The sequence below is a fragment of the Solanum tuberosum genome, unplaced genomic scaffold, assembly GCF_000226075.1.
Source record: "Solanum tuberosum cultivar DM 1-3 516 R44 unplaced genomic scaffold, SolTub_3.0 scf00486, whole genome shotgun sequence".
NCBI classification, from domain to species: Eukaryota; Viridiplantae; Streptophyta; class Magnoliopsida; order Solanales; family Solanaceae; genus Solanum; species Solanum tuberosum.
Window position 1 is genome coordinate 168,875 of NW_006239403.1, and position 9,250 is coordinate 178,124.

The following is a 9,250-nucleotide window of genomic DNA, read 5'->3' on the forward strand; positions in this document are numbered from 1 at the left end:
ATTGTTTAAGTTGTGTATGGGATTGGTCCCGAATTTTGTACTCTAAAGTATTAGATGGTTTGAGACATCATGTATAAAGTCTAGAAAGTCTTCCGCTTGTTTTTTTTAATTAAATGTTTTCTTGGTAAAGAAAGTTTTAAATTCATTATGGTTTTAGTGTATATGCGATGAATAAATGCTAAGAGGCTTGTATTAGACCTCTTCGAGGTCGAGTACGCCGGTTACGACTAGGGGGTGCTCCCGGGTCGTGACAGCATTGGACCCCTAAACTTTGGAGTGATGCAGGTAACTGAGAATGATAGGGTAGAGTTGGCGTCCTACTAGCTCAAGGATGTAGCTTACCTTTGGTTCACTCAATGGAAGGAAAATAGGGGTGAGAATGCAGCTCTTGTGACTTGGGAGTGTTTTACCAGACCTTTTCTGAATAGGTTCTTTCCAAGATAGTTGAGAGAGTCAAAGGCTCAGGAGTACATGAATTTGAGGCAAGGTTCCATGACAGTCAAAGAGTACGGACTCAAGTTCACCCATCTCTCCATGTATGCTCCACATATGGTTGCCCATTCAGGGCGCAGATGAGTAAGTTCTTATTTGGGGTATCTAACATGGTGAAGACAGAGTGCAGAAATGCGATGTTGTTAGAGGATATGGCTATCTCTAGGCGCATTACCCATGCTCACAGGTTGAAAGAGATAAGCTTAGGGAACAATCTAAGGACAACAAAAAGGCTAGAACAGACAATTATGAGTACTCTCAGTAGAAATCCGGTGGTGGAAATCACTCACAGTTTCATCAGAAATCTTCAACCCCAGCACCTTCATCAACTAGTGTTCCATCCTACAAGTTAGACAAGATTGAAAAGGTAGGGCATAGTCTCAAGGAAGTGTTTTAGTTACCAGAACCTACCCAACTTGTCCAATGTATGGTAAGAACCATCCAGGCGAGTGTCTTGCAGGGAAGGATGGATGGTTTTTTTGGGTGTGGTCAGACTGGTCACAGGTTGAGGGATTGCCCTTCTTCTAAACAGGGTCAGAGAGGTAACAATAGTAGGGCCCAGTCTACAGCTTCAACAACACCAGCAGGTCACCTGACTCAGCAAGGTACTTCATCTGGTACAGGTGGCGGTCAACGCTATAATAGGTTGTATGCTCTTCAGGCTCGCTAGGACCAGGAAGACTCTCCTGATGTAGTCACTGGTACGCTATGAGTCTTTCACTTAGATGTTTATGCTTTGTTAAATCCAGGGGCTAATGATACACTCAAATTACACCTCTCTAAAGAAGCATAAGCGATCGTTATCAAGTAAAGAACCCAACTTGTAGGTTGGGGTCGATCCCACAAGGAAAATGGTTTAGACTTTCACTTTAACCAACAATTATATTCGTTTAGTCAAATTACTTCCAGAAACAAGTAAATAAACGGGGGTGGGGGGTGGGGGGATTTGTGAAACAAAATTGTAAGAATTCAGTAAACTAAAGTCAATTTGGTTATTATCAAGATGAGAGAATTAACTAGGGTATCCATGTTCCGCACAAGCTCATAACACAGTTATCCTACTAATAGCAATCCTTTCCTAGTGTACTACATGCAAAGTGATAAGCTAGGTATCTCAAAATCCTTGGTCTGGCATCTAGAGAATTTCACCCCGCACCTTGGTCCGGCTACGTGTGTATAATTTACTAACCCTTACCTTTACCTCATATTAGACAGCATATCCATGTTTGGCTTAGTTATTAATTTGCACCAATCGACACTAGACTATTAGATAGTATCACACTAAATCTATGTTGATAATTCTTTTCTTGTTGATTACCTCCTTGGTCCGGCAAGTAGCAACAAGGCGAGTTCTAACGCGTGCACTCGTTAAAAAGACTTTTAAATGAAAGAATTATAAATGCATGCAAAACACTATTCAAGAATTGCTTATTTACTATTCATCCTTTATTAATCACTCATGGTTCCCACAACCCTAGTTGTGGACTTTTAGTTACCCCATAATCATATGAACACAATTCATTATTTTAGATGAAAGAATTATGAACTTATGTAATTGAGAATAACAAACCCGAAATTTCAACTTCAATCTCAAAACCAAAATCTTTAAAATCAACTTAGGAAATCAAGAATTGCTAGGTTTGCAAAAATTAATCCCAAGTCACAAAGTTGAACTAAAGTAATAAAGTCTAACCCCAAAAATGAGGTTTACATACCCTATTTATAGAAAACAAGTCCTAACTTAAAAGGGAAACAAAATAAGGAAAGTTTTTTCAGGCACGCGTCTTCAATCCACGAGATTGACTCACAGACCGTCAATGGATCTACAGTCCCTGAGTCCCTTCCGTCAGGCATGACTTGGAAAATATTTCAGCTTCAAAAAATCAGCTTCTCTGAAGCAAACGACGGAACACCAGTACGGATCGTTGATCGATCTATAGTCCATAGATCCCTTTCTGTAGCTCCATACTTAGAATTCTCCAAAAATCAGGTACTGGAACCCTCGTAGTCACATTCTACGGTTCAGCAGAACGATCCGTAGATCAATTTACGGACCGTCAATGGTCACCGTGGTTCCACACTTAGTCAGATTCCCTGATTCTCCTTCCATGCCTTGCTCTGCTGATCTACGGTCACCATCAACAGAGTGTCAATGGACCTACGGTCCGTAGATCACCTCCGTAGGTGCCCTTTTCTGCACATCTTTCAGCTGTCTTTTTATTTCCATGCCTGAACATCTTTCCTGCAAAACATGATAAAAACACATAAAAACCAATACATAAAGGCCTTAGACACACACAACTCTTAAGTGAAATGTATTAAAAATACCGTAAACTCACGGTATATCAACACCATCAACTTAAATTCGTTGTTTGTCCTCAAACGACGTACTAAGACTCTAAACTACACTTATATAGAAGCAATCAATTTAAGCACAAGCAATCACATGGCTCTCTATCCTAACTGTCTTTTCGGGTGCAAAATCTATTCTCTTAGACTCGACAAGCTTATTCATGCGGATCAAAATATGATAAAGATCGACCAACCAACACATAACATACACTGTTTCACTATCACCAAGGTACCAACTTTCCGACAATGTAACTAGTGCCCTTACTTCAAACAAAATCCTTTTTCTCATAATTAATGTGATTTTGAGTAGAAGGATTCAATCAACACTCACGCTCAAAAGTAACTTCAAGTATAGTTGGTGCTCAATACCATAGGCTTGTCATTTTTTTCACTGCTTAGACTCTCCAAACTAGACTCTTGAAACATTTATTTCATTTGGTTGGACTCTTCTTTTAGGCAATTTGTGGTCTTATCAGAACAAGGTTCTATGATCACTTCCTAGCCTCTAGAGTAGATCGTCATAGCAGGACTAACCGGGCAAGTTATAGATTGGCACAAAAACTGTTTGAACAATCAACTACTCTCACACACTCTATTTTCTTCAACCATAGATGTGACTTTAGACTTTATAGCTTTTATTTTTCACTTTCGTCTTTTTCTTGCGTTTTATTCTTTTCTTTAGCTTTTAACAAGTCACATCCTTTCCTCTTTTTTTCTTTTTCTCTTTTTCAACATCAAACTCTTTTCATACCCATTTTTCTTTCGGTTTCCTCTTTCATAGCCACCCTCAACTTATGGATTTTCCATTGGTTGAGGTGCACAATACCCGATGTCGGAACAAGGCTAAGATTGAAGTTACTTTTTACATTAGCCACCCTCAACTTAGGCTTTTGGCCTAAGTCGAGGTGCACATGTCCAAGGAGGGACCGGGGCCAACATAGTAGATTATGGGAAGGTGAGTTAGGGGTTTAGAAAGAAATGGTCTAATTTAGGCTCAAAGCATTTGGATCAAATGAAACATTTATTTCATTTGGTTGGACTCTTCTTTTAGGCAATTTGTGGTCTTATCAGAACAAGGTTCTATGATCACTTCCTAGCCTCTAGAGTAGATCGTCATAGCAGGACTAACCGGGCAAGTTATAGATTGGCACAAAAACTGTTTGAACAATCAACTACTCTCACACACTCTTGGCACATAGTTTCATTATCAGATTATCAGATTACCTAATTCAAGTTTTAGCTTAAGTCATGCCGTCAAGTTGATTAATTATCATGTCATACTCAGAGCCAACATATTTAAGTTATTTTAGCCTACAAATTCTAGCACGCATCATAAAATTTGGACGGGTATCATTTTTCATAAGCCATCATGCTTCATTCATTTTCATGCTTCTACACATACGATCCTAACACATACCGGTTCAACAGAAATTAAACAGTCGCTTGTGGGAAAAGAACACAGGCAAGAAAACACCAGAGAAGATTATGAGTTGGGTTACTCAGATTTTACCCTATCACTTACATTCCATTTACCCCACCCCCAACAAAAATAGGTTCACCTGTCCCCAATGCACAAAAAAAAATAGTAAAAGGTAATGGATTTGGATAAAGCAAACCTTTGGCGCATAGCGCCGATGAACCATCAACAAGCGGGTGGGTCCGGTTTCCCAGAGCCCGCTAAATCAACACTCGGGTCACCCTCAGTAGTGTACGTATCAACAAGGACAACACCATCAGTAGTGCTATCCGCAACTCTAACTGCACAAAGAGTGGTGCTCACATCAATCCTCACGGGCACAAAACTCGATGCCCCAACAGCAGCCTCAAGCGCCATTTTCTGGCACAACACCTCATCTAATATTGATTCTCTCCTAGCCTTCTTCTCCTCCTTATGCTCATTTTTTCTAGTTCGAGCATCATCAACAGTCTTAGAAGGGTGAGTAGAGCAGTGCCTCTTGCCACGAGGACGGTGGGATCGGGCTGTGTCTCTGTGTCCATCCTGAATAAGGCATCAATAATGGTATCCTCAGACAATACCATCAGTGCATGCTCTGGATCATTCACAGGCATCTCAAGAATGGCATCCACATAGGCTCGGAGACTGGCCAACTCCGCCCGGATGGAGGATAGATCGGTGTTGGGGGGTGGTCGGGCCAGAACCCTCAATTCAAATGCATCCAGGCATTTATGAACTATCTGGATCTTCTCTTATGTTTGCTTTGCCACCCTTTTATCAATTCTGGCCTCAGAATCTGCTATCGACTTTTGTATCTAAGGCTAGATGTGGTGCAACAGTTTGGCCATCTGAGCCTCTAATTTCTGTACTTTGGCTATCGGGACAACGACAACTCCTGATGGTGGTGTGGACCTGGATGAGCTAGGAGCCCTACTAACGGCCTGAGAAGAGGGGATCGGGACAGTATCAGTGTAGCCTGGTATAATGGGATCACCGCCTTGTGCCTGCTCTACCGTGTCTGCAAGATCTATGCCCAAGGGAGGTACCTCAACCTGGGGATCTCGGTGTGGTGCCGCCACATTTGCCTCATCTCGAATGAGGCCTATATCCAAAGTCCTAGTAGGGTGGATCAACCTATCACAGTGCCAGATCGGCACTACAGAGTCCCTGTACAACTGAAAAATCAAATATCGAAAGGGGTAAGTAGTGGATGTCTTGAACGCCCTCTCGTGAATCTCTACCAGCAGTATGCAGGCAAAGTCAATCTCCAATCCTGCTACTAATGCTGCAACCATGACGACTCTGTCCCATGTGAGTTGGTTGTCAGCTTTTGTAGGCGACACCCTGTTACGCACCAACAACTAGAAGAACTTGGCCACAATATTTAATTTGGCCTTTCAGATACCCACTCCGCAGGCTCGCCATCTGCAGCAATGTATTTAGCCAACCATAGTGTAACAGCCTCCCGCTGCTTAGCATTTCTTTGGAAAATGCCTCCCCGCACAATGTCCCATCGGTAATCAAATTCTGCTCTGTTCAGTGACTAAGAGTGACTGCTGATAGGACCATAGAGAAATTGGCTGATAGTAGCCCGTGAAATGTCTACCGGACACCCTCGGACCATTGTGGAAGTGAGAGGATCCTATTCTGTGGGCTTGGCCCGCTTGGAAATCAACCCTAGGAGAGTGGCAGCATAGGAAGCATAAAACTCCCGCACAATCTCGTCATTGTAAGTTCCAGGTGCTTGGGCCATCCAGTCGCGCTTGTGTAGGTTGAACAACCGGTGTATCTCTGGTACGGTATGCAAGCTCCCAGTGAGGACTCTGCACTCCTAAGTGATCATTTGGTCCATCTTCTCCTTTTTGTTGAGCATCTTAGCATCATGATAGATCTGTCACTGCCCCTCAACACACCATCTATTTGGCTCACCGGCTACTGGAGTAGGGTTATCATTCTGTGGTGCTGGCACTGCCTCCGAGCTAGTGGCCTCATCAGACGAGGCATCGTTGTCATGCAACCCTGAGCCTGTGGCGGATCCAGAATCGGAGCCGGAAGCACGGGCAGGCTCAAAGCCGGAAGCAAAGGCAGACTCTGAGCCAGACATAGAACCAGCCTTAGAACCGGAAGCAGAACCAACCGGTGACCCCATCAGTGTGTTCTCCTCATCAGACTGGGAGACAGTGACTACGTTGGTGACCACCTACCGGGACGCATTCCGGGTAGCTTGAGGTGCAGTAGGGGATGTCCTCGTGCGGGATCCTTTACTGCATCCGTGTCTTTATCAATCAGCCTAAAAGTAGGCTGCATGGATTTTGATTTGCCCCTTTTTGAGTAGGTCACTTGCTTCTTAGGCGCCATGGTACCTGCGGATATGGAATTCGTACCAAAATAAACTCATAACACACTCGAAAAGATTTTAGAACTAAGAACGAACAAAACCGAAAAATAGAAAAAAATTCAGACAGTAGCTTTAGTGGCCACCTACGATGGGCATCTACGGTCCATAGGCTGACCTACGGTCCGTGGATCCCTTCAGTAGATCAGAGGTACTAAAAATTTGGTCTCTGATGGGAACCACAGATATGCAGAATGGTCTGTATATTGATCTACGGACCGTAGTCCACTTCCGTGGTTCCATACTTCGTGAAATTCCCCATGTGCCCCCAACCACGGACCTGATCTATGGTCCGTAGATTGACTTACTGTCCGTAGACAGGGTCTCGTTGATGGAATCTTTGCTAGGTTTTAGGCATCCTTCAAGTTGACCCAATTTGACCCATTTCAACAGTATCCTAGTCTAACCATGCTTTTCAACATTTAATCATGCTAGTTCGTCATTCTCAGGATTCCAATTAATCATTTTAACAAGTCTTTAAGACAAACTTTGGAACCCTAAGTCAAAACTTACATTTAGACTGTAATTAAACACATCTCAAACAATATTACGACACACAATCACTATCCATCATCCCAAGGGTGTTTGCAAGTCAATTAATAAAACACATACCCAAGGTCAGGACCCAACTCCCGACTTTCTATAATCAATATATGAACCAAATTTCAAAGTGAGGGAAAAGTCTATTACCTTACAAGCAACGAGGAGTGGTGGGATTGTGTGATCACACTAAGCTTTGCAATACCACACTAATCGCCTACTTGCGGACCTTGTGGGGAGTTTTGGGGATGAGTGGAGTTTTGGAGATGAAAGGGAATTTAGGATTTTGGGGAAAAGAAATGGAAGATTAATTGGGGAATGATGGAGTGATTTAAGGGATTGGGGAGTTTAGAAACGGTTTGGGAGTAAATGGAGGGAAGTGGGAATGATTTAAAAGGTGGGATTTTTAAATAGGAGAGTCCGGGTCGGGTCAGTCCAACTTAGGGTTAGGACCTACGAGACCCCGCTTACGGTCCGTAAGTTGATCTACGGTCCGTCAATTGGGACCGTTGATCACCTTCACACTTAGAAATATTTAGAAACTTACCTGGGATCTACGGACACCATTCACGGTCCGTGTATGGATTGACGGACCGTTGATGGGGTCCGTAGACCTCTACACCAGACCATTTTCTACAGATTTTTCATACCGCGCTTGCACATGTAGCAACCATTAGGCTATTCTTTTTACATTTTTTGGACACTTTTTAGTCACGGACCCTATGCTAATTCTAGCCAACACTAATACAAAACTAAAACACCTATCTAAATTAATACAGAGAATCAACTAAAGAAAGAAAACTACTAGATGGGAAACAAAAACCTATCGTTGGCTAGATTTTACATCTTGGGTTGCCTCCCAAGCAGTGCTTGATTTAACGTCGCGGCACGATGCAGGCCTCTTGCACACTTTCTACGTTTCCCAGATAGATCTTGATCCTTTTGCCTGTTTACCATGAACCTTGTTCCTTCACTGTTCTCAAGCTCAACCGCTCCATGGGGGAGCACTTTTGTGAGCAAAAACGGCCCCGTACATTTGGATTTGAGTTTGCCCGGAAACAAACGCAACCTAGAGTTGAATAAAAGCACAAGATCACCCACAACAAATTCTCGCCTTTCAATTCTTTGATCATGATACCTCTTCATCTTCTCTTTGTACAAGGCTGAACTTTCATAAGCTTTTAGGTGAAACTCATCAAGCATATTCAAGTCATTCATTCTTTGATTAGATGTGGCGCCCCAATATAAATTTAGCTTCTTCATCCCCCACAAAGCGTTATGCTGTAACTCTACCGGTAAATGGCAAGACTTCCCATATACAAGTTGGTAAGGAGATATACCTATGGAAGTCTTGTATGCAGTGTGATAGTCCCATAGAGCATCATCAAGCTTGCTTGACCAATCCGTTCTATTAGGATTCACAATCTTTGCCAAAATCTATTTGATCTCCCTGTTGGACACTTCAACTTGCCCACTAGTCTGTGGATGGTAAGGAGTGGCTGCATTATGGCGGACACCATATTTCTCAAGTAGTGCCTTGAACAACTTATTAGAGAAGTGGGAACCTCCATCACTGATAATCGCCCTCGGTGTACCAAATCTGGAGAAGATATTCTTTTTCAAAAATGCTGTGACACTTTTTCCTTCATTGTTGGGGAGCGCAACTACTTCCACCCACTTCAATATATAATCAACCACAACAAGAATATACTTCATTCCATGTGAACTCACAAATGGACCCATAAAATCAATGCCCCATACATCAAACAATTCGATCACCAGTATAGGATTCATAGGGAGCTCTTGCCTCTTTGAAATCCCTCATTCTCTTTGGCAACGATCACAAGACTCTGCGAACTCATGAGCATCTTGGTGAATGGTAGGCCAGTAGTACCCACACTGCAAAATCTTATGTGCAGTCCGAATACCACTATGATGCCCACCAACAGGCGATGAATGACATGCTTCAAGTACACTCAACATCTCAACCTAAGGCACACAACGACGAATAATCC